This window comes from Leopardus geoffroyi, chromosome C2, assembly GCF_018350155.1.
Source record: "Leopardus geoffroyi isolate Oge1 chromosome C2, O.geoffroyi_Oge1_pat1.0, whole genome shotgun sequence".
In the NCBI taxonomy this organism is placed as follows: domain Eukaryota; kingdom Metazoa; phylum Chordata; class Mammalia; order Carnivora; family Felidae; genus Leopardus; species Leopardus geoffroyi.
The window spans coordinates 74,463,218-74,486,317 of NC_059333.1; the positions used below are offsets into that span (position 1 = coordinate 74,463,218).

The 23,100-nt window shown below is 51.5% G+C and overlaps 2 long non-coding RNA genes across 3 annotated transcripts; both read left to right on the plus strand.

Moving 5' to 3' along the window:
- Positions 1 to 496: 496 nt before the first annotated feature.
- Positions 497 to 7,043, plus strand: LOC123611068. Of its 2 annotated transcripts, XR_006718404.1 has the most exons (4): positions 497 to 2,683; positions 3,667 to 3,719; positions 5,199 to 5,313; positions 6,594 to 7,043. It is a non-coding gene; the product is annotated as an uncharacterized LOC123611068 (long non-coding RNA). The 2 variants fall into 2 exon arrangements; XR_006718406.1 differs by lacking the exon at positions 3,667 to 3,719.
- Positions 7,044 to 10,129: 3,086 nt separating this feature from the next.
- On the plus strand, positions 10,130 to 21,159 carry LOC123576114. The gene is made up of 2 exons (XR_006701171.1): positions 10,130 to 10,364; positions 20,753 to 21,159. It is a non-coding gene; the product is annotated as an uncharacterized LOC123576114 (long non-coding RNA).
- Positions 21,160 to 23,100: the final 1,941 nt, after the last annotated feature.

Genomic DNA, 23,100 nt, shown 5'->3' on the forward strand with positions numbered 1-23,100 from the left:
TACTCTCCTGATATTTCCATTTTATTGGAAGAAGAGAGATTAAACACAGATACACATACATACGTGTCAGTAAACAAGAACACATCAGAGGGTTGTACGCTGAGCAGTGACGTATACAGCTCACTGCTGGAGGAGACAACTGTCGAGGGGAGCCCCGGCACGGAAGTCGGGGAAGGACACTCCAGGCTGAGGGTGCTACCAGTGTTGGCTTGCTGGATCCAAGGTCTGGAGGGGGAAGGAGGGAGGGAGAGCACTGCAGAGGCAGCGGGTGTCAGATGATCTTTCCTCCTTCACCCGGCAAATTACCAAATCACGTGGAGCAGGAGTTGGTGGAAAGAGAATGGTAACTCGGGAGATGGGGCTGTACTCGCTCCGTCTCTGACCGAACAGACCTTGGGCGGGATGCTTTTCCGTCTCTTGGACTGCAGCTGTGTTATTCTGCCTCCCTCCTTCTGGGTGATGTCTGGCCACCCCAGCCCCAGAAGGCCATTCCCGTACACGTCCTCTGGGGTGCAGATGAAAACAGGATAAGATGTCCTCTGCTCTGTTGGTTAATTGGCCCGGCAAGCTTCCATTAAGACTTGTACTTTCCGGAGGGTCTGTGCTTAAAAGGGCCTCCTTTTAAGATGATGACTGCTCCTCAACCACGTGACTCTCGGTCGCTGGTGTTGTGCACACCAACAGCTGCTCGACAGCTGGCCGGGCTTCTGGACTCACGGGGTGGCTGGCTGACAGGGAGCTCCATGACGGCCACAGGAGTTCCAGCTCAAGAATCACCAATAGTCTCCTTAGAAATGGGCCACCGCCCAGCACCTGCCTCCCGCCTGACTCAGGGTGACTGCAGTGTGGATTTTGGCCGGTGGATACCAAGCACCAAATTCATGTGTGGCGGCCAGGGGACCACCCAGCCCTGAACCGCTGGCCTGCTACGCTACAGGGTGGGTTATTTTCGTGCGCGGACTTGTTTTTCCTGGCAGGGGGACGGCCACATACTTCATGGCAGCAAGTCGTGGAGCCTCTGTGGGCTCTATTTACACAGCGGGGGGGAGAGAGATGCACTTTTTTGTGTGTGTAAACAGAACGGTTTATAACTGCCTGTCCTGATAGATGCGGGCCCCTCCTGCATGCGGATAATATGTACAATATGTGTAGTGCTTTGGAAGGTACCAGCAACACCTCTGGCCAAGCACTGCTGTTCTGAATAACCCTCCTCGGCAGTGCGGGCTAATGAATGCCAGGAAGAAGCCCACAGCGGTGGTGACCAGGGAATCCTGGGATCCTCAGGAAGTGGGGAAGATCCCTGATGCCCTTCGCTCATGATCTACCTTATACAATGGTCTCCCACCACCACGTCTGTCCAATCTGAGCACGGAATACCTCCAGCCGTCAGACGCTCACAGCCCAGGACCTTGGCTATTCCATGGGGGTTGGCTCAGCTTTTAGAAAGTTCTTTCTTAGTGTAGTCAAAATCTACCCTCTAAGTGTTCACCTTGGGGCTCTTTGGGGTCAGATAAGGTCCAATCCCCCCTTTCCTGGAACTGCTCTGCGCTTCGGGAGGTAGAGCTCTTGATCGGGGTTGAACTGCTTCGGCCTCTTCAGCTGGCTCTCCTACAACCTGGTTTTGACCCCTTTCACCAGCTCTCCAAGCCCCATTCCCTTTTCTAGAAGTGTGGCTCCCAGGTGTGAACTGAGTAGCTGGAGAGAGGGGGCTGACAGTCCCTCGCATCCTCTGAGAGGCAGGAGGCCCCTTCTACCAAATGAGAAGTGGGGTTCCCATCTCCTGGCCTCAGGCTGGCGAGCACCCCACTCTGTTAGCCACAAGGTCTGTGGAATGGGTGCTCCTGGGGCTCTGAGTAGATGGCTCCGTTGCTGGCTAAGAGCTTACGCTCTCCCTGTTCTGCATTTCCCCTCGTGTGGAAAACGGAAATACTAAACCAGGTTAATAACATTTTACTAACAACAAGAAGCCCTCGTTATGAGTGTAGTGCCTTGGGCGCTTTTACAAGCATCTTACACTCTCCAGAGTAGAGCAACCGAGGAGCTGGGTTCCTGCCCCATGGTACAGCTGAGGAAACTGAGGCTCAGGGGAGTGAGATGACGTGACCATGGCCCTGGGTAGATGGCAACACGACCCAGGAATAGAACCGGGGGTTTTTGAGGCCAAATCAAATGTTTTTCCCGTGTCCTCAAACAGCTCTCTTGCGTGCAGGGGAGATAAGACTTTCTCCTAATGAAACAACCAAAATTTGAATCCTGTGTTTGTTCTCTGGCACACCGGGGACAAATGTGAGGCCTCGGGTCATGCCCTTCGTCCCCTTCATGCAGCACTGTTGAGTCCATGAAGCAGAGGCCAAGGGAAAGGGCTGAGTCTAGTGGTCCCCTCTTTGCTGCAATGTCCTGGCCCGGAGACCAGAGCCAGACATGCCCGCCCAGCTGGGGCCTGGTTTGAGCCTCCCCAGGATGGTGGCAGGTGTCTGCTCTGTCACTCTCCTCAGTGCCTGGAAGTCCAAGGCCATGAGGACTGGCTGTCTTCCCGGAAAACACAGGTCACTGTCTGGTCGGCCTGTCCTTGAGCCCAGGCCTAGCTCTGTCCCATGGCAGGATATGGACGGGGAGCGGCGAACTGTCCTCCTCCTCTCTCCCGGGTAGGACAGCAGGCTCCCAGACCTGGGAAAACCTCCAGGTGAGAACCTCTGTTCTGTAGGAGAGGCGTCAGCTCTAAGCCAGGCCTCCGGGGCCGTCACAGGGACTGGGGATCCCAAGGGCCGTGTGTCCAGTGACGTTCCGGGTGGGAGGCCAGCCTCTGGAGAGCTCAAAGGAAGGACTATGTTTTTAGGGAGGCAGACAGGGCAAGAGTCACCTCCCTCTCCTTGATGAGCGAGTGGCTCCAAAATGGCCTCTCTCCAATCTGTCTCTGCCAGGACAGGACACACAGGGTCAACAGGGCTGACGTCAGTCCCTGTCGCCCCCACTCCCCACCATCTGAGCTGCCTGGTCTCAGCACAGCTTGTGTGTGGTTGAGATAGCACGGGGAGGAGACTTCCCGAATCCTAGATTTGACCACAGTGAGCAGAAAGCCTTTTTTTCTCCTGGAGAACGGTGGGGTCAGCCTGCTGGTGGACGGGAAGGCTGACCCTGAGATATGTGGGGTTTGAAGAAGCAGGATGATCTCGCAGGAGGGGGTTGGGTTTAATCAGGCTCCCACTGGGCCCTGAGGCCCTTGTGACAAAGAAAAGAGCCAGTCTTGTTCTCGAGATGGGGTCATGTTTGTGCGAGGCCCGGAGACGGAGGGGGTGGGCGGTGGGCAAGAAGGTGGCCGTTTCCCCCTATTTGCTGGCGTTGAATGTGGTGCACTGAAAAGAAAACCTGTGGGAGGTAGGCTGAAAAGACCTGGTGTCGAGTCCCAGCTCTGCCACAGACTGACCGCCAGAGGTGGACTCCGTGTTCTTATCTGTGAAAGGGGGTGTTGAAAAATGTGCCCCCTGAAAGGTTACCAAGCCATGAGCCCTGGATGTGAGAGGGCGTATTCAGTTGTGATGCGCTAGCGGCCAGGACCTATGTCACCAACAGGCTTGGTGGTGGTGGCTCACCCCTGGGGGGGCGGGGGGGGGGGGAGGGGGAGGAGGGGCAGCCCAGTGGGATTTTGCATCATTCCTTCCCCACTAGGAGGAGCACTTGGCACTTGCAGAGGCTGGATTTTCTGCGTGGCAGGATGAGAGGTTGGAGTGGAACCCGCTGCCCTGCTCCCATCTCCCCCACCCCACCACCTCCTCCCGCCCCTCTCCCCCCTCTCCCCCCTCTCCCAGGCTTCCCTCAGGGCAAACATCCCAGCAAGACCTTCCATCTCCCTCTGACCGCCCTCCCTCGGCCTTGGCAGCCTTTCAGAGACCGAGGAGGAGGCCAGGCTGCCAGGAAGGGTGGGGCTGCCTGGCAAGGCCCAGCCGCAGTGTGACCCCGCCAGTCCCGGAAACGCTCCAAACCTTGGACCTCAGCGGACATCCGGCGACTCAGCGGCAGGGCCTGTCAGGGGCATGGAGCGCGTGTGGGATTCCTCTGAGGTCAGGTTTGCTGGAGACTTCTAAGAGGAGAAAGGAAGAGCCGTATTTTAGCCAATTCTGGAGTCAGAGGGCTCTGGGATGTGTTCACAGTGCGAACAGAAATACTGGGACGGCCTCCAAAAAGGCTTCTCGCAGGGTTGTGCATGTATCCTAGATTTCTTTTTTTTTTATTAATTTTTTTTAATGTTTAGTTATTTATTTTGAGAGACAGAGACAGAGCATGAGCAGGGAAGGAGCAGAGAGAGAGACACAGAATCTGAAACAGGCTCCAGTCTCCGAGCTATCAGCACAGAGCCCGACGCGGGGCTCGAACTCACAAGCCGTGAGATCATGACCTGAGCAGACGCCCGACGCTCAACTGACTGAGCCACCCAGGCGCCCCCTAGATTTCTTAATTAAAAAAAAAAAAACATAAGTCAATAGTGCTTTCTGAAGAGTGCTCGCCACGTACTAGGCGCTTGCTAAACCTGTTACCCACATGAATCCTTCAACAACTCAATGAGACGAGAGTATTGTTATGCCCAATTTATAAATGAAGACACCAAGGGTCAGGGGCAAGTGTCATTTGCTCAAGGTCACAGAAATACTAATTGCTGGAGTCTGGATTGAAACCCAGGCGGGGCTGGCTGATTTCGGACCCCAGGTTCTTCACTTTCTTAGAAGGCAGAAACCACAGTCTCCTTGTCTCTATAGAATGCCTGGTACCTGGAAGACATCCAGGAAAGATAGGCTGATCAGGGCCTGATGTATTTTGGGGGGTCTGATTCTCTCCCATTATAGACTGATGAAATAACATCAGTAAAATATGGGAAAGTACTTAGCTCAGAGGCAGGTGTGCGTGTAGTAGGTCCACATAAATCCGAAGGTGAGGCCTGGCTTTCCTCCTTTCTACGTGATGTATCTGTGCTTGTGAATAGTATTTTCAGAGAACTCAGCACCGCCTGGGGTCCCTGCCCCGGCAAGGCTGTGAAATCACCCTGTTATATCCCCTTGGCCAGAGGGAGTAAAGGGCCATGCTGGTGGGGTGGGGGAGGGAAGGATGAGTCTGTGACTCTCTTCTGCGTCCCACATGCCGCAGGTTTGGGAGAAAAGACACCCGCTCTGTTTGCTGACGTCTCTAAGAGAGCCCTCCTCTTCCAGCTCCACAGAGACGGTGTGGACCCAGAAGCCTGGACCACTCAGAGCCCCGAGAGGCTGAGTCACACCCACATGTGTGAGAAACACCGACAGTGTCACAGCATCGAAGGATGTTGGAGTGGGTGTGGTCTTGTTGGAAGGAAAAGGGTCTGCGGTGGGACAGCTGGGCCAACCCCGGGGTCCCCTGGTTCCCATGCACACCCACGGGGCACTTGGCCTGCCTCCTTATTTCCAGGCAACTGCACACCTGCTTCTCCCTCTGGGAGCCTCCCGGCCCGCCTGCCTTCTTGGCTTTCGTTAAGGTGGTTGAGATAGAACTGTCCCATAATTCCGTGTGTTTAACCCTCTCTGGCCTGGGTCTCAACAGACCCGCACTGACATGAAATTGGTCACAGTCCAGGCAGAAAATGTAACCCATTCCAGAAATCTCCGCGGTTATGGTTATGAAGGCACTGGAGGAGACGAGAGGGCAGACAAGGGTGAAAGGCAGTCTTGAGAGTAGCAACCACTGGAAAATGCTACCATTCTTGGGTGGAAAGTCACAGAGAGGAGATGATGTTTCCAGAACCGGAGAGACTGGAATCCTGGTGAAGGTTTCCTGGCAGGAACTGGGACCGCAGAGGTGACCTGCCAGGGTAGAACGACTCTGGTTTCTACCCTCCTGGCTGTGGCTGTTGGGACCTTGGCAAATGTGGCCTGCAGGGATCAGCCTCCTATGGGAGGGAGCAGGGTGCAGGAGGGGAGGACCCGGATCTGAGGGCAAACAAGCAAACGACCTGCCTAATCTCCAGCTAGTCAGACCTTTGAAAGAGACTGCATCCCTCCAAGGGGCGATCGAGAGGGTTGGCCCTAAACTTGCCTCTGGAAATTGTCCCAGATCCTCTACTGGTTATTGCAATTAGTGGTAATGCCTAAGCATTATCCCTGCTGGGACTGAGGCAGAGAAAGAACCATTTTTTCAAGCAGATCTGCTTCTTGTGTATTTTTCGAAGGCTATCGGAACCTCTGGTTCTTGACCAAGCACCAGGTTTGACGATAAAATCAGTCTCGAGGGACGGAAAGATCTATGGCAGACACTCGGGCAGACTTACATGCGTGTTAGGAGGGACACTGGACTCAGGGTCAGGAGACCTGAGGATATGTCTTGGCTCAGACAAGTTACTTACCATCTTTGAGCCTCAGGCTACACATCTTTCAAATGGGGACTCTGTGTTTGCCAGGGTTTTGTAGAAGTGAGCAACAGAATGCACGCAAGGGGGGTTGTAGACGATAGAATGTTCAGACAGAGAGGCTTGTGCCTGGGAATGCACACGATCACAGGATTGTTGCTCAGCTCTGTTTCGGGGTCGATGTATCCCTTTGGAGTGGACACCTATAACCCTTGTCTTGTAACCACAGAATCGAAGACAGCTGGATTCCAGGCTGCTTGTCCAAACCTTCTCCTGAAGGAGGAACCTGTTCTCCAAAGTTCTCAAAGATGATCCTTCCCACCCTCCCTTCCACAAATATTTGGAGCACCCACACTTTGTCAGGCACTGCGCTGGTCCTGGGGCAGTAATGGAGACAGATATGGGCCTCGTCCTCACCGAGCTGACAGTCTAGCACTTGAAAGTCTCTGCAATTTCTGTTGAATACCTCCAGTAACAGGATGCTCGCCACCTTACAGGACAGCCTCTTTTTTTTTTTTTTTTTTTTTTTCCGGTCAGTTTTTCCTTATTTAAACTGTAATGCTTGTTCTGACCTCTGGGGCTATACAAAACAAGTCTAACCCCATTTCCTATGTCAGTGCCCTTAGAACGTGGAAAAATAAACATGGTACGCTCAGAAAACATTCTCACTCTCCAGTTTCCACTCGTGAAAGGGAAGCTGATTCTCTGTGATGTTAAATTCCCCCAGGCCATGAGGTCAGAGCCAGGGTGGTCTGTCTATACTCTGGGTGCTCGGGCCCTGTCCCCAGGCCACCGGGGGCAGAGGGAAACTGTGTGGCGGAGACCCATGAAGGGATGCGGGGCAGAGGTTTGCAGGTGGCCGGGGAGGCGGGCCCGAGTGAATCGCGGGGGTCTGTCACTCTGGTGTGCGGGGGGGGGGGGGGGGGGGGGGGGGGGGGGGGCGGTATGGGAGGCACTCTCTGGCCGTCTGCCCAGGACAAGCCACAAGCCTGAGCTCCCGGGTTTCTGCTCTGATTCACAGCTTCCTCTCTTCCCAGAGGAATCCCCTTTATAGCTCTCGAGGCCTGACCCCAGCGTCCCCGCGAATGTCGTCTGACTGCTGCACGGAGTGCAGCCGCAGCTCCTGTGCCGGGTGCCAGCTGGACGTGCTTGGCGGCTGGGGCCCTGGGAGCCACCTCTCGGGATGTCAGAGGGGAGCTGCAGCCGCCCTTCCGTCAGCAGGAAGCCCAGCCACAAACACTTGGACAGGAAGCGCAGGCGCTGGCCAGCTGAGCGAGCTCTGGTTTCTCCCGTGTCTGAGGGCCTGGCCCAGTGTAGAGGAAGACCAGCCAGGTGCTGCGGCCTGCACTGACAGGGCTGGGATGTGGGCTCTGGGCGTGAGCGGAAAAGCACCGCTGAGGCTGGACCAGAGGAGGCGCTTCCTGGAGGAGGGTGAGGGAGCAGGGAACACGGCGTCTAGCAGACCTCGGCCAGCTGGCTGGGGACACGCAAAGACCCCTTTGTGATGGTTCCAGACAAAATGTGTTCGCTTGGGCCCAGACCTCCGGCATAAGCCCAGGCCGGCTCCAACCTCCAGGCGGCCTCCGCCTCTATGAAAACACACTGTAGTCCCCTGGGGTGGGATGTCCACACGTTTCCAGCTTGAAGAATGACTCCTCTCAGGGGAAGCCTCTTTCGTAACCTACCGGGTTGTATTGTGAGTGAATTAATACAAAATAGAGCGTGCTGAGCTGGGGACAAAGGCAATTTTGCATTCCGGTTGACGTTGTTGCTTCTAAGTGCTACGCGTGATTATCCTCAGGGCAGTCTGTGTGTGCAGACCATGTGTGTGCCCCAAGGACCCCCAGGATTTACAGAGCGCTTCAAATTTTCACAAGTCGCTCAGGTATTTTTTTCCCCCACTTTTGCTTCTCACGACCTGATACGTCAGTAAGAGATGCCCGGTATCTGGGGACCAGGAGGTAGGCAGATTGGCTCAAGGTCACACGGCTCAGTCATGGCAGATCCAGGGCCACCGCCATGACTTGTCTTGCTCTAAAAAGATAACTTAGATGATTATTACTTTCCAAGTGCCCGAACCTCTCCTACCTTATCCTGGACTGCGTGCTTTCAAGCTCCCGCCCTCGGAGTCTGTAGCTAATAGCCCGTTGTTTGAAGCACATTTTGAAAACCTTCTGGGTGAATCCTGCCTGTGGCTTTATTCCCTCCCCCTGCCATGCCCACGGGTTTTTATTAGTGGCATTTCAATAATCTAGATTTTATCATAGTCTATGACTTCTATGGTTCTGACTCTAGACCAAGGGTTAGCAACTTTTTCTGTAAAGGGATAGACAGTAAATATTTTAAGTTACGGGCCACTTGGTCTCTGTAGCAATTGCCCAACTCTGCCATTGTGGTGCAAAAGCAGCCATAGACAGTGTGTAAACAAATGGCGTGGCTGTGTTCCAATAAAGCTTTATTCACAAAAACCGGCAGTGAGCTAGGTTTTGCACCCAGGCTGTAGTTCACGGATCTCTGCTTTTGAACTCCCTGAAGACAGAGACTCTTGTTCTTACACAACTACAAGCACTCTCCCTACTCCTGGCATCAGTGTTGGGTTGACTGTGTTTATACCTTGTGCTTAACGGAGTTCATTGTTAGTTAATTCAATGAGTGGAATGTCCGAAGGAGTTTGCAAATGAAGCCATTATAGAACCGGTTAGGTTTCGATTCTGATCCTCAGCTGGAAGCTATACAATATGGTTGAGTATAATCTCATTGAGGAGAATTGGTAGGCCTGATTTGAACACCAATTCCGCTACTTCTTAGCCCTGAAAGCTTGGGCACGTAACTTGTGCTGAAGAAATGGTGGCCATTGCTACCTGGAGGGACATGGTGTTCCTGCTGAACGCTCTCTGTGCTCGGGGTCAGGTTCCAGATGGGGCCTCAGTATTGTCTCCTGTCTGACACACAGAGAGGATATCGTGAGAATAAATGGAAAGATATCCTTTAGCCAGGAAAAGGTAGGGTTATGTAAACCCAGGCAGTTTTGCAGAGGTGTCCCTTATGTGGCATCCCAAAGTCACTATCAACAACAGAACTCGTCTCCACCATCCACCTCCCAAGCTGCGCTTTCCTCTCCGTCTCCACAGATGCCAAGGTGGACACCTGAAGGTCATCTGCATCTGGCTGGCTCCCTCCTACCCCAAGACCAGTGTGCACCAAAGCAGTCACCTTCCCCTCTTCTGCATGCCCTTGCCTGTTCAGGGTCTATCACCTGTGTTATAGCTGCTTCCGGTGGCTCCCTACCTCGTCTGTGTAACCACTTTGCTGTTAGATTTACGTTTCAAAATACAAATCTGGCTTCTGAAATCTTCAATGGTCCCCCACTGCTGGTAGGCCAAAGTCCATTGATCTCCTTTGGTCTTTCCAGCCTCATCTCCCAGCATTCTTTGCCACGTGTTCTAGCCTCTTGGGTGGACCTCACTATGGGCAGTCTCATCTGTTGCATTTTTTTTTTTTTTTTTTTTATGTTGTTACCCGCTCCATTCTGCTCACACCCCAGCACTCCGATTCTGTCCAGGATATCACAAATCAATCACTAAATAGTATCCTGTGGCCTCAGAGTTTTTAAACACATTTTTTAAAGGCTTGTCACTCAGTTCTAGTTTGGAACTTAGCTCTGGGCAAATCTGTACCATTGGCATATTTAATTTTTTTTTTTCAGCTGAAATCAGGGAACTTACATATCAGACAATTTCTGTCTAGAAATATCCAGACATTGTGTTTATGGGTCAACTCGGTAACAGCAAACATGAGGCTTCCAGTCCTGGAGAATAGTGTTGTGGGCAGTAAGGATGCCATTTGATTAAATTCTCCTTCCAGAATTCCTCTAGTGTTACAGAACAGAAGGCTCCTTCCAGCAGCTGGAACCTCCAGCAAAACCTGTCCCCGAGTGACCACTCATGAATCCGACATGACCGGCAGCTGATACATGGCCTCCTGACAACTTCAAAGCCTGGTGAGTCTGGAATGAAGAATGGGGCTTCCAGGCGAGGGAATTGGAAGGGCGAAAAAAAATCACATGGGTGTTGTGCTTGCCATCCTGCTGATGGGTAACTGTAACTCATCCTTGTCCTTGGGAAGGGTCCAAGTGCAAACACCAGGCCCAGTCTGTGTTGGTTTTCTTCCCACTCTACTCGCCCCTCTCCTCTCCACCCTAGTCTAACCTGCTACCCACTCAGGGCTTATTGAAATCCTTTCTTCTGAGCATAGGGAACTAGGACATGGGGCCCCATACAGTGTTGATGGAACCTTCGTCCTCACCGGTTTGCATACCAGAATTAAGTACTCTGCTGTCTTGTCCAAAGCTACAGAGACTGTTTTGTTTTGTTTTGTTTTCTTTTCTTTTCTTTTCTTTTGCAGAGCATTGTATAAAGGCTCAGTTCTTCTCAGACATCAGTAGGGCTGAAAACTTGGGCACATGCAAAGAAATGATTTTTTTTCAAAAATAAGAAAGCCATTTGTTTTTGCTTCAAATCTGCTATTACTAACCTCTCTGATGTAAAATTCCTGTTGGGTTTAGAAACAGTGAAGTATAAGGGACAGAGAACGAGATGGAAGATTTTCCCTTAATCTGGAAAGGAAATTAGCTCCTCGTTATCTTACAAAATGCTTCTTTTTGATGCTAACTCACCTGTACTCTAGGGCCGTTAGGAAAAACTATTGCTGTGTTGGATTTCTACAATGCTTTGAATTGTAAGTAAGAAAGAACTGTGAGAGGCATAGCTTAATTTTAGAAACTTGAAATATTGAAACCTCAACTTATTACACAAACAAAAGAATGCATTTTGGCAGTGTAGACTAATCTGCAACACTGAAAAGAAGAACATCACGCAGCATTGAGAATGTGATTCGATTTACTGAGGTTTAGCCTAGCATTTCACGTAAACCTTCCATGGCATAAATCAGTTAAGGATTTTTTCATATTGTATTGATTAGGATTAGGTTTGGGTTTAAACACGGTATAAGTTTGGTTCTCTCGTGTAAAAGTCCAGGTGGGTGGTATGGGGCTGAATCACCTCCCTAGTATATCGGACACCCAAACTTGTCCCTTCATTCATTTCTTTAATCAGTCAGTCAGCAAATATTTATTCAGCATCAATTAGGCACTGGCATTACAGCAGCGGGGGAAATATGGGGAGACACAAAAATCTCTGCCATCATGAAGTTTGCATTTTGATCCACTGTGCATGGCCTTGAACTCAGGGCCCGAGATGGCAATATCTCTGCATTCTGGGCAGCAGGATGGAAGAAGGAATAAAGGAGAAGGAGGAAAGAATGCACCTATGTAATTTCTTTTTAAGTTAATTTATTTATTTTGAGAGAGGGAGCACAAGTGGGGAAGGGGCAGACAGAGAGGGAGAGAGAGAGAGAATCCCAAGCAGGCTCCACCAGCGCTGAGCCCAATGTGGGGCTTGAACTCACAAACCGCGAGATCCTGACCTAAGCCAAAGTTAGACGCTAAACAGATTGAGCCACCCAAGCACCCTGCACCTAGGTAATTTCTTAAGAAAGCTCTTGGAAGCCAGATGATTCTTTCCCATTCATTCTATGTGGTGATTGGTCATGTGGCCCCACCTAGCTGCAAGGGAAACTGGGGAATGTAGTTTTCTTCTTCCTCTCCTCCTCTTCCTCCTCCCCCCCCCCCCCTTCCTTCTTCTTCTTCCTCTTCTTCCTCTCCTTCTTCTTCAGGTGGGAATGTAGTCTTTGTTTCCAGTGACCCCCATGAGCCAGCTGAAAATCTATTATTAAGGAAGAAGAGAAAATGAATAATGGTGGGGGGCAGGGGACTACTGGTATCATCCACAAATAAAACTTGTAATTAAAAAATAATAATACATTTTATTTAATATAGAAAATCCAAAACATTATTTCAACAAACAACCAATAGAAAAATTATTTCACATTCTTTCGTTACTCAGTCTATAAAATCCAGTGTCTATTTCCCACTTACATCACTTCCATTCCATACGCACACCGTATCTGAGTTCCGATCAGTCATAAGGCAAGTGACCCACAGCCACACCAGACTGTGCGACCTCGGAGCCTGGCAACTTGAAGTGTGCCTCACAGGCCAGCAGCACGGGCAGCACTGGGGAGCTGGTTAGAAATGGTGACTCTGGGCCCCACCCCAGACCTACTAAATTAGAATTTGTATTTTATTTTATTAAAAAAAATTTTTTTAATGTTTATTTTTAAGAGAGAGAGAGATAGAGCACGGGCTGGGGAGGGGCAGAGAGAGGGAGACACAGAATCCGAAGCAGGCTCCAGGCTCCGAGCTGTCAGCACAGAGCCCAACGCAGGGCTCAAACTCACAAACTGTGAGATCATGACCTGAGCCGAAGTCGGATGCTTAACCGACTGAGCCACCCAGGTGCCCCTAGAATTTGTATTTTAATAAGATCCCTAGGTGATTGGTGTGCACATTCAAGTATGGTGGGCACTTTTCTGTATTTCTTTTAAAAAAAACATTTTTTTTAATGTTTTTATTTATTTTTGAGACAGAGAGAGCATGAGCAGGGGAGGGCCAGAGAGAGAGGGAGACACAGAATCCAAACCAGGCTCCAGGTTCTGGGCTGTCAGCACAGAGCCCTATGTGGGGCTCGAACCCACAGACCGTGAGGTCATGACCTGAGTTGAAGTCGGACGCCCAACCAACTGAGCCACCCAGGTGCCCCTGTATTTCTTCTTCAGATGAGGATGTGTCAGAGTCTGATAAAAAGTCCGGAGACAAGAGAAGCTACTCCCAGCAAACTCTCTGCACTCAAGTGCAGGAATTTGTCAGACCCCATCCTTCCTTTTTCGGATCCTTTTAGCCTGCTAATTTGACCTTTCGAGAAGGGGCAGCTTTAAAGACGTTACATTCAAACAGACCTATTAATTTTGGCTAATTGACCAAAGGAGAAACCGGAAAAACCAAACAACATAGAATTGTTGGATTATAAATATATTTCATTTTAAATTCAAGATACTGTGTAAGTTTGGAGCGTGGTGCAACCATCACCCTCGTCCGTTTTAGAACATTTTCATCACCCTAAGAAGAAATCCTGTGTCTCTTGTCAGTGAGCACCCCTTCGCTGCTAGCTCTAGGCAACCACTAGTCTACTTCAGGTCCCTGTAAATGTGCCTATTCTGAAAAGCATGCCTTATGTGGTTTTCGGTGATTGGCTCCTTTCTTTTAGCCTAATGTTTTCAAGGTTTGTCTTTACTGGAGCCTGTATCAACTTTATTCTTTTTTACGGCCGAATGATACTCCACGGTATGGATATATCGTATTTTGTTTATCCCTTCAGAAACTTGTAAAGTTTTAGTATCGAAGACAGAAAGAAGTGGAAAAAACAGTAAGGCATTCAGGGTCACAGAGGATCAGAATTGAGAGGAACCTCAAAAATCACTCTCTGCCTTGTTTTCCATGTGGAAAACCTGAGACCCAGCAAAGGGGAGCCATTGGCCCGGGGTCCCTCAACATCAGTGGTCTCGAGCTGTGGTGAGGACCCAGGTTGTCCTGACTCCAAGACCTGTGCTGTTCTCTGCCGCCATACGTCCAGAGCCTCGGGGCTCTCCTCCAAGGTGGCCATGGGAGCAGTCATCCCTGGTGATAGCAGAGAAAGGCACGAGAATTCTCATCTCAAACTTGGCTTCGATTTGGAAAACGGTTTGGAGTTCAGAGCCCCAGGTGGATTTGGAGTGGGGAAATACAGGGAGACACAAAAAGCCCTGCCATGGTGAGGTTTGCATTTTCATCCAGTGTGCATGGCCTTGGACTCAGGCCATGAACTCAGTTACTTCTGGAGAACTGTTTCGAAGAACTGGGAGCGAGGGCTCTGTCTGATATTCTGGACCTCCCTCCATTTCACTTTCGGCCACATCTCTCAACCATCAGGAAGAATGTGCGAAACACTCAGGAATGAAGGGTGCGGCTCAGATGGACCCACTCAAACAGAGGCTGAGGAGGGAAGACGACTTGCCCGAGGCGCAGCCTGTGTTCACAGAGCACCGTCTGTCTGTGGTTCTTTTGCCAATCGGGGCCTTGTTTGCAGGCAACAGAAGTAGGTTCTTGCCCATGATGCCACCATCTCAGGACACTTGTTGCCTCTTCTCGGGACTCTTGACTGCCACCACCATCATAAATAAATCTCAGAAACCTCTGTTTTCAGGCTTCGCTGTCGGATTCAAAAGCTCAGGCATGAACCCGTGATAGACTGGATGCCTTGAAGTGTGGAGGGTGAATGTCTGTTCCCCTTCGGCCTCCGCCACAGCGGGTGGGGCTGTGCCTCTCCCCTATTTTGGGATTCTTCTAAATTAGGCAGATTGGATAGTGGGTAGTCAAAAAACAACAGGTGCCCATGGCAGATATAAATATAGTGTTCTCCAGTGAGGAAAAACCAGAAGCTGTGTCCCACCAAGCAATACCGATGTTGGGCAGTGACTCAGGGAGGCAGGAGCCGGGAAAGAGGGATCTGGGTACTTGAAAGAGGCTGAGGAACTTTCTGGGGGAATGTGACCCATTCTGACTTTCAGAGAGACAGACGTGAGTTCAGTGGCAGACGGGGGTCCAATAGAGGATGAGCCCGTGAGGAGCCAAGAAACGAAGTCGTGTGAGGAAGAACTAAAGTAACAGGGGCCATTTAACCCTGATAAGAGCCAGACGCTGGGGACCAAGGAGGGTGGGTCCACTGTCTTTAAACGCCAGAAGAGCCACCATGGGGGAAAGGTAGTCCAGAAGGCGTGGCTTGTACTGAGATGGGGAATTGTAGGGAGGCAGATTTCAGCATGATATGAAGAGGTTTCTGGCAACCAGAGGCAGCCACCAAGTAACTGGAGTGATTCAGAAGGTGGGGACCTCTCTGCCCCCGGAAATGTTCAAGCCGGAGTCCGGGAGGTGGGTGGGTCAGCCTCTAAGGTTGCACTGGCCAGGACAGTGGCCAGTAGCCACATGTGACGCTTGAGCACATGTTGAAATGATACTTTTTGGATATACTGGCCCAGCCCAGCCCCGGTCTGAGAGGCCGAGGAGTAGGATCCGGCAGGCGTGGGTTCTCCCTGACTTACCAGTCAGGCATATCACCCTCCCCTGGGGAGACGGAAGGTCAGGAGTAACTGTTTCTCCCAGTGCTGCCAGTGGAAGGGGGTGTGAGGCAGAAGGACCCTTACGTGTGCCTCGCCTTAACCTCCAGAAAGAGTCCAGTGTCCAGTGTGGTGGGATGGACAGAGACTGGGGTTGGGGGTTGAACACCCCAGGGGTTGCTTGGGGGGGCTACTGTGCCTTGGGTGTGTTCTGTCTTCTCGTGGGTGCTAGTCATGCCCACATGGGCCGAGTACATGCTAAGTGTTCATCACAGAAAGCCATTGTTGGAGTCCTTGACCACGACACTTGGCGTATTACCCATGACATCGAGCAACCTGGGAGTCGGGGCTGAGCTTTTTCCGATGACATACAACTGGTTTTGAATCTGAGTTACAGAACTGTGGCATTTCAGAGCCGTTAGAGGTCCCAGATACCATCTCCGTGTGGTGCAGATTAGGTAACTGGTCTGTAGGAGGGGAAGCGCGGCGGCAGCTAGGAGGAAGGCTGGGAGGGGGTTTTAGGTGACACGTGTGACTTCTCCCCCGTCTCCCCCCACCCTTGTCAACACCGCTTCCTAGACCTAGTAATTCAGGAAGGCAGCCTGTCCGACCAAAAGGCAGGAAGTCCACCGGTCCCACTCCCATCCCGGTGGCGGCCACCGGCTGGTGGCGGCTGCTTCTATTCTCGGCCAGGCAGGGACCACACACCCTTCGGGCATGCAGCACAGGCCCGACTGCTCACTTCATTCTAGGAGGGGCCACATTTGGTCTATTTCTTAGTTGTTTATATTTTTCTCATATTTTATATCTCTGTGACAACTTCATCATCTCAGGTTCCAGGGGAGATATTCCTGACCTGGCATCTGGGAAGAGAGATTTTTTGTGATTCGTTTTTTCCCATGCTTTTCCCACTGCTTTCACTGTTCAGGAACTGAAAAAATATTAAGTTTCCTATTTTAATACGAATCTATTGCAAACTCCAAGTATTTGATAAGAGAATCTATTTTTCCTCATTTTGAAAAACAAATATTCTGTGTGATGTATTCATTAGAGTATATTTTACAGTATCAGGTTTTATCTTAGAATAAATTCGAGCCAATGTTTCACTATCTGGGAACCAGAAGTATGGTATATTTATTTGATTGAACCCCTGCCTCTGTATATTGGCATTTCTCTAATACCTTTTTTGTTTACACAGCATACATATAATTTACTCTAGAGAAGCCTGCTCCTCAGACAGTGACAGGCATGACAAGAAACAAGATATTTTTCTATTTGAAGAGAAATACAGATGGGGCGCCTGGGTGGCTCAGTCGCTTAAGCGTCCGACTTCGGCTCAGGTCATGATCTCACAGTTTGTGGGTTCGGGCCCCGCGTCGGGCTCTGTGCTGATGGTTCCGATTCTGTGTCTCCCTCTCTGCCCCGCTCCCCAACTCACGTGTGCTCTCTGTCTCAAAAACAAATAAACATTGAAACAATTAAAAATAAATAAAATGTTTCAAAAGAGAAATTAGGCAGATGGGGTGGCGTTCGCTCACAGTTTGCATCCACAGCACAGATGAGGGACAACTTCAGAGGTGGAGTCGGACTCAGCTTTGCCCACGGAGCTGGAGATCTTGGCTCCGAGGCCCTCCCTCTCAGCTGCCTCTTCTGCAGCCCTAGGGGTCCACTGAGCCACGTCACTAAGGGTGGCGCTGGGATTAAAGGAAATGCACTGGCCCTGTGCCCGGGACACTAGTGAATTGCAGGAGCAGCTAGCTGGAAGCTTCGGAGAGGTCACCGCCATGGAGGAGGGGATGCTTTTGAACAGGGCCCTGCTGGCACTGATGATCCGTACCTCAGTCTGGCAATTGCAGTTGGGTGAGGTGCCTCCCAAACTGTGAACGCCCAGCTGCTTTTTAGCTTTTTAGTAGGAAAAAAAAAAAAAATTAGGATCCTGTCACTCCAGGTTTCCACGTTGTCCTTTCTGCTGATTAAACAGTCATCCTTCGGTGCAAACGTTTGAAACTGACCTACTCAAACGAGGCCTGGTCCAAGGGAGGTGAGCTTTCGCACTGAAATGCTCTTCTGATGTCTTGGGTTGGCTGTTTCTTCTCCTTTATTCCAGGTCCTAAATCTCAGTTTGATTTGTGATGTCTGGGTATTTATTTTAAGCAAGCCAGCCTGGACTTCATCAAAGTGGCAGTATTTTAGGGAATCCGATTGCAGGGCTAACGTCTGAGGTTTCAAAGGGTGTCAGTGTCAAGCCTCTGACCTCCGCTCCAGAAGGGTAGAGGTAGGCACTAAAAGCTGCCATCTTTATGGAGGATGATAAGCAAATGGGGCTTTCTCCTAATGTGACCAAAAGACCCCGCAGGGAGGGGCCCGGATGAGGTCAGTGCTGCACTTGTCACTGTGAGACTCTTGCTTTCTGCTACGTGTCTACTTGCTCCTAGCAGAGTATTTATTGAGCACTTACTATCCGCCCAGCTCTGTGCTGAGTGCTGTGGGGAACAGACCTAACACATGAAAGACTGTCCCGTGTGGGTGCCGGCTCCTTCCCCAGCTTCCTAAGCCATGCTGATTGCATCCAGAGAGTTCCTCGACCGGAGGGGGCTGGGGCTTGTTTTGGTAGCACAATTCCAATAGCTGAAGACCTGGAATGAACTGACGTTTTGCCTTTAGCACTCTAGTTCAACTCTGGGACTAGAACACCGTCTGAAACCCTACCCTTCTGAGCTGGGCCCCAGACAACTGGCTAATCTCTTGCCACCTTCTCCAATGCTCCCCGTATGTTCAGCTGGGGCTTTACTCCCGTCTGGGTGGTGACCAGCCCGAGTTAGGTGCTGAGTATTGCCACTGTCTCATTGGCCCTGCAAACGGGCAAGACCAGTGCAGACGCATCATTTCCCCAGTTCCTCAGCTGCTTCCCTGTGTGTGTCCCCTTCCCCCTGCACAGAAGGGCACCTCCCACTCAGCACCGAGCTAGGAACCTGAGAATCACCTTAAATCATTCCTCCTCCCTCTCTGCCACTATCCAAGTAAAGTTGATGGTCAATTTCTCAAAGCTATAGATTCCTCTCCAACCACACTGCTACAACCTCAGCTCAGCCCTCCTGTGCCAGTCTAGCTCCCTATCACAGTCTCGGCACCCAGCATAGGGCCTGACACATGGCTGCTGATAATACTTGTTGAATCAGTGAATGAGAGAGTGAGTGAGCTGCTTAGACCTTCCACGATGATCTCTCTAGTCTCACTCTGCGCTCGCTCCAGCTGGCACCCATCTGAACTCCTTCTGGCCCCCTGTGTGCCCACCCCTCTGGGAGCCTTTTCTCGTCCTCCTGTCTGAATGAGATGGCTCCTCCGTGCCCCAGAGCCCCACACGCCCAGCCCGTTCCTCTAGAGCACATATCCCCCTGCACTGGCATTGCTTGTTTGTGCACTAAGTGTTCTCTTTCTGGACACTGAGCTCCTCGAATCAGGGTCTGTGTCTTACTTATCATTGCGTCCCCAGCAGTTCACGAGTAGGAGGCGCTCCTTAAATATTTATTGACTAAATGAAGGTCTAGAAAAGCCTGCTGCTGTGCCTAACACCTTGCCACCCTTATGTCTCTAGTCCCTCCCCTATCACCACCGCCCAATCCGTCTGGATTTTGGCACTGGGGAAATCTGATGTGCAGTGGGGTCTATGAGTCTTGGGACCAGCTCCTTAAAGAAGTTTGTTTTCAGGAACTGGTGTCACCCATTCTGGTTCTTGCCCTACGTTGGGTCACTTGGTATAGAGTGTCCTGTCCCACACAGTAGGGTGTGCTTTGGTGTTTTTTGATCTCCCAGGGTCTATCTAGTGCCGTGCCCTCTTCTGACATTTGCTGACTGGGTCTCTATTGTGTTCTGTGCTGGGCTGTGAACCCTGTGGGGCAGGGGTGACATCTAATTCATGTCTTACCACCCTCTCCCAGCCCCGCAGCACCCAGAACGGAGACTTGTTGGTACATAGTAGGTTTCTAGGAAAAGGCAGGTGAGGTTGATCAGAACCTGGAGGGACTCAAGGTGGGTGGGGCTCTGGGAATGAGGGTGGCTGGAGAGGAGAACCCCAAGGGTAAGGACGGAGAGGAGAGAAGGGAAGATCTTCCTCACCAAGGGTGTGGATGCAGGACGAGCTGATGTGAAGGACCTTGGTGGGAACAGTAGGCACACGGAGGGAGGGAGATGGGAGAGCAGAGAATTCTGATCCACGAGCCCATGGCCAGGCCTCCCGGGCAGCGGAGAGCCACAGAGAGGTGCATGCCGGGCGCGGGGCATGGTGCATCCTGCCCTCCTCCGGCCACAGGGGCTCTTGGTCTTTCTTTGCCCCATTCCCCACATGATGCAAAGCTCTTCTCACTCTTTTATAACAATGTAAGCATCAAGTCAGTGAGCTCTTTATGCTCCCTCTAGAGAGGATGTGGACCAAGGGCTTGTTCTCTTCATCACTGTCACCACCACCCCGGTCCTCACCATGTTTCACACCTGAATGCCACTGCATGGTTTACCTGGGTGTTCACCTTTATGATCTCACTCCAACGGTCACGGCTGCCTTCTTTCACTTTATAGTCAAAGATACAGAAGCTCAGAGAGGTTGAAGGGCTAAGCCAACGTCACACAGACATTCTGGGGAGGGGCAAGGGGGCGTGGATTAATAAACCTGCTCTGGGATTCCTCTTAGGAGGTGTCGGCAGGGGCACAGCCCAAGTCTGTTCGCACACACGTCAGTGTGTGTGTCTGTCCTGATTCTCTTCGCGTGCACCTGCATCTGTCTGTCGTGTCGGGAGTGCGTGGACAACTCAGCGTGAACCTTTGTAGGTGTGCGTGTGTGGGACTGTGCTGGGAGTGTCCTCGGGGCCGTGCGTGTGTGTGTGTGTGTGAGAGTGTGGCCTGGGCGCGTACACACGTGTGCACACAGGCACTCCGCCTCCTTCTCAGATGTCTTGGCTGTGGATTTGACAACTGAAACCCAGCTGCGCTCTGGCCGGGACACATCCGCTGTGGAAACCTAGGAGGAGCTGACAGTCCCTAAAGAGGGGTTACACATGCTGCCAGCAAGCACTCCTGGCCCACTGCCTAATTCCCTGCAAATGCTCTTTAAATCTGTTTCTAATTTGGACTCTGCCTGTCCCTGCCCCCTCCCAGCCCTCCCCACTCCCCCAACTTGCCTCCAACCAGTCAAATTATGCTGAATAATGGCTGCGGAGGGGGGAGTGTGCTAAAGGTCACCAGTGGGCTGTTGGAGGGTGTAATAATGTCACATTTTAATTTACACAGGGAACCGGGCGGGCATCAAAGCCAATAAATTTGGACTGTACTTGCGACGGCGGCCAACGGCAACTCCTGGAGGTCATGCCACTTGCAAGGAAGAAATCACTGTCACACCCCACGGTCCACTGGGCTTGAGCAAACCCATGTTCTTGCGAACAGATGCAAAATCCAGCATTTTCTGCCTGCAAGGGAACTTGCACTTGGAGACTTGCAGCATCAGCAAGAATCTCTCCAGTTGTCTGAGCATCATCACCCAGATGTTCTGGGTATTAAGAGTCTCAAGCAAAATACGTCGTCCATATTTTTTTGCAGCCCTGTGAGATACTCAACACCACGATGACCCAGATCCATGGGAAAGTGTATACAAAGCAGAGCGGGAAGAGCCGAAAGCAGAGTTGTGTGTATATACGGATGGCAGCTTGAGAAGCTTATTTACATTCGAGAAAGGTGGGGAGGGGCTGTGGGGGACATCTGTTGGAACCGCGTTCATGTTGAGGGGTTGGGGACATGATGTGAGGTACAGCTTAATAATCAATGCGGACTTAAAATGAAAAGGTGCATTCTTTGAGGCACCTTGAGGACCAATGGAGTCCGGAGGGCGGGAGGTCTGGAGATGGTCACTTCTCATCTGTGCTGTGTGGCCAGGTAGCGGGGGAAGCCGGGAGCGGGACAAAGCGCCGGCTGTGGGTGTCTGGAGTCCTTTGCAAGTGAGGCCGTGGCTACGGTGATCTGGTGAGAGCCCGTTCCCTCCCTCCAGCATCCTGAGAGTCTGCAACTGGCGTGTGCTCCAGGGGCTGCCGCGGGGGCCTGGCGTGCTGCCCACCCCTCAGCTGGCTCCGCAAAGACAGGAAGGTGGGGTTTGCAGTTCTGGGGGCCACCGCCAGGAAGCCTTGAGGCTGTCAAGACTCTGGAGCACAGGCTTCTCCATCTGGTGGGAAAGGAAACGGGGGGGGGGGGAGGGGGGAGCTGCTCGGGGCTGAATGACACCCCGAGGGCCTCTGCTCCCCTTTCCCTGCCACACACCGGCCAGCAGCCCCGGGATGCCTTGGGAAGAGCAGCGAGGAGGGTCCCACACTTCTGTCGCGTCCCAGGGCCGGTCTCTTATTCCATCTCTCAAGGGGCTTCCTCTTCGTCTCCTTTTCATTTTTAAACTGTTGCCATTTGTTTAGTTGTGTGTGATGCTAAGGACTTTGCATATGTCAAAAGCGGCACTTAATCCTCAGAATGCACCTGTGAGGTAAGGGTGGCAGAGATGGCTCATTTTCAGCCAGAAGTTCCTCCTGCCGTTTCTTCAGGGCTGAGGTCCTGCTGGGAAATAACCCGCTCCTCCAGGAACCCCGTTCTCCACCCCCGTCTACAGTTAGTGGCAGTCACAGCACTGGGTTCTGACCAGTGGCACACGAACAGAAGTGAGCTGCTCCATACAGAGCCCGGCCCGTGAAAAGCTCCCCAGCAGCACTCTCCAAGCCCTCTACCTTGCCCTCAAGGGGGGGTGGGGGGAAGGGACGGGGACCATCCCCAGATGCCCTTGGAAGCCACAGATGTAAAATGGTTCCAGAATGCCTGTGTGGAGAAAGACTACCCGGCCAGCGTGTTCCTTGCTTAGTCCCGAGCAAGAAAGAAACATATCCTATTGTTTCCAAGCCATTATACTTTTTGGGGTCTGTTGGTGATACTGGTCAACCTACCGTAAGTAACCAATTAGGAATTTTCACTCCCATTTTACTGATGAGCACACTGAAGGCCAGACAGGAAAATAAATTGCCCAAGGTCACACATTCAAGAAATTGCAGGGTCACAATACGAGACTAGGCCTCCGTGGTCTTAGGGTCACGTGAGGTGTGTGAATTTCCCTAAGGATCACCGCAGGGGAATCTACAGGCAGGGTGTGGCTTTTCCACATTTGTGAGACCACAGGAACCTTTTCTCTATAGAGCTTCTCGTGCGACTAGCATGGTCCGGAGACACTTTAGGAGGGGTAACCTCCAGTGTGGTGCCTGTTGCGGGCTGAATTGTGTCCCCTCAGCCCCAACAAAAGAGATACATTGAAATCTTAACCCTCAGTACCTGGGAATGTGACCTGATTTGGAAATAGGGTCTTTGCAGATTTAACCAAGTTAAGGTGAAGACTATAGGCAGGCCCTCATTCAACCCAACTGGTATCCTTGTAAGAAGGGAAATGGGGACACACAGACGGATGGGCACAGAGGGAAGACGCTGTGGAGACACAGAGGCACACAAGGAGAATGCCATGTGAAGACAGAGGATTGGAAGGACGCATCTATAAGCCAAAGAACGCCGAGGATTCTGGGCACATGCGAGAAGCTAGCAGAAGCAAGGAAAGATTCTCTCCT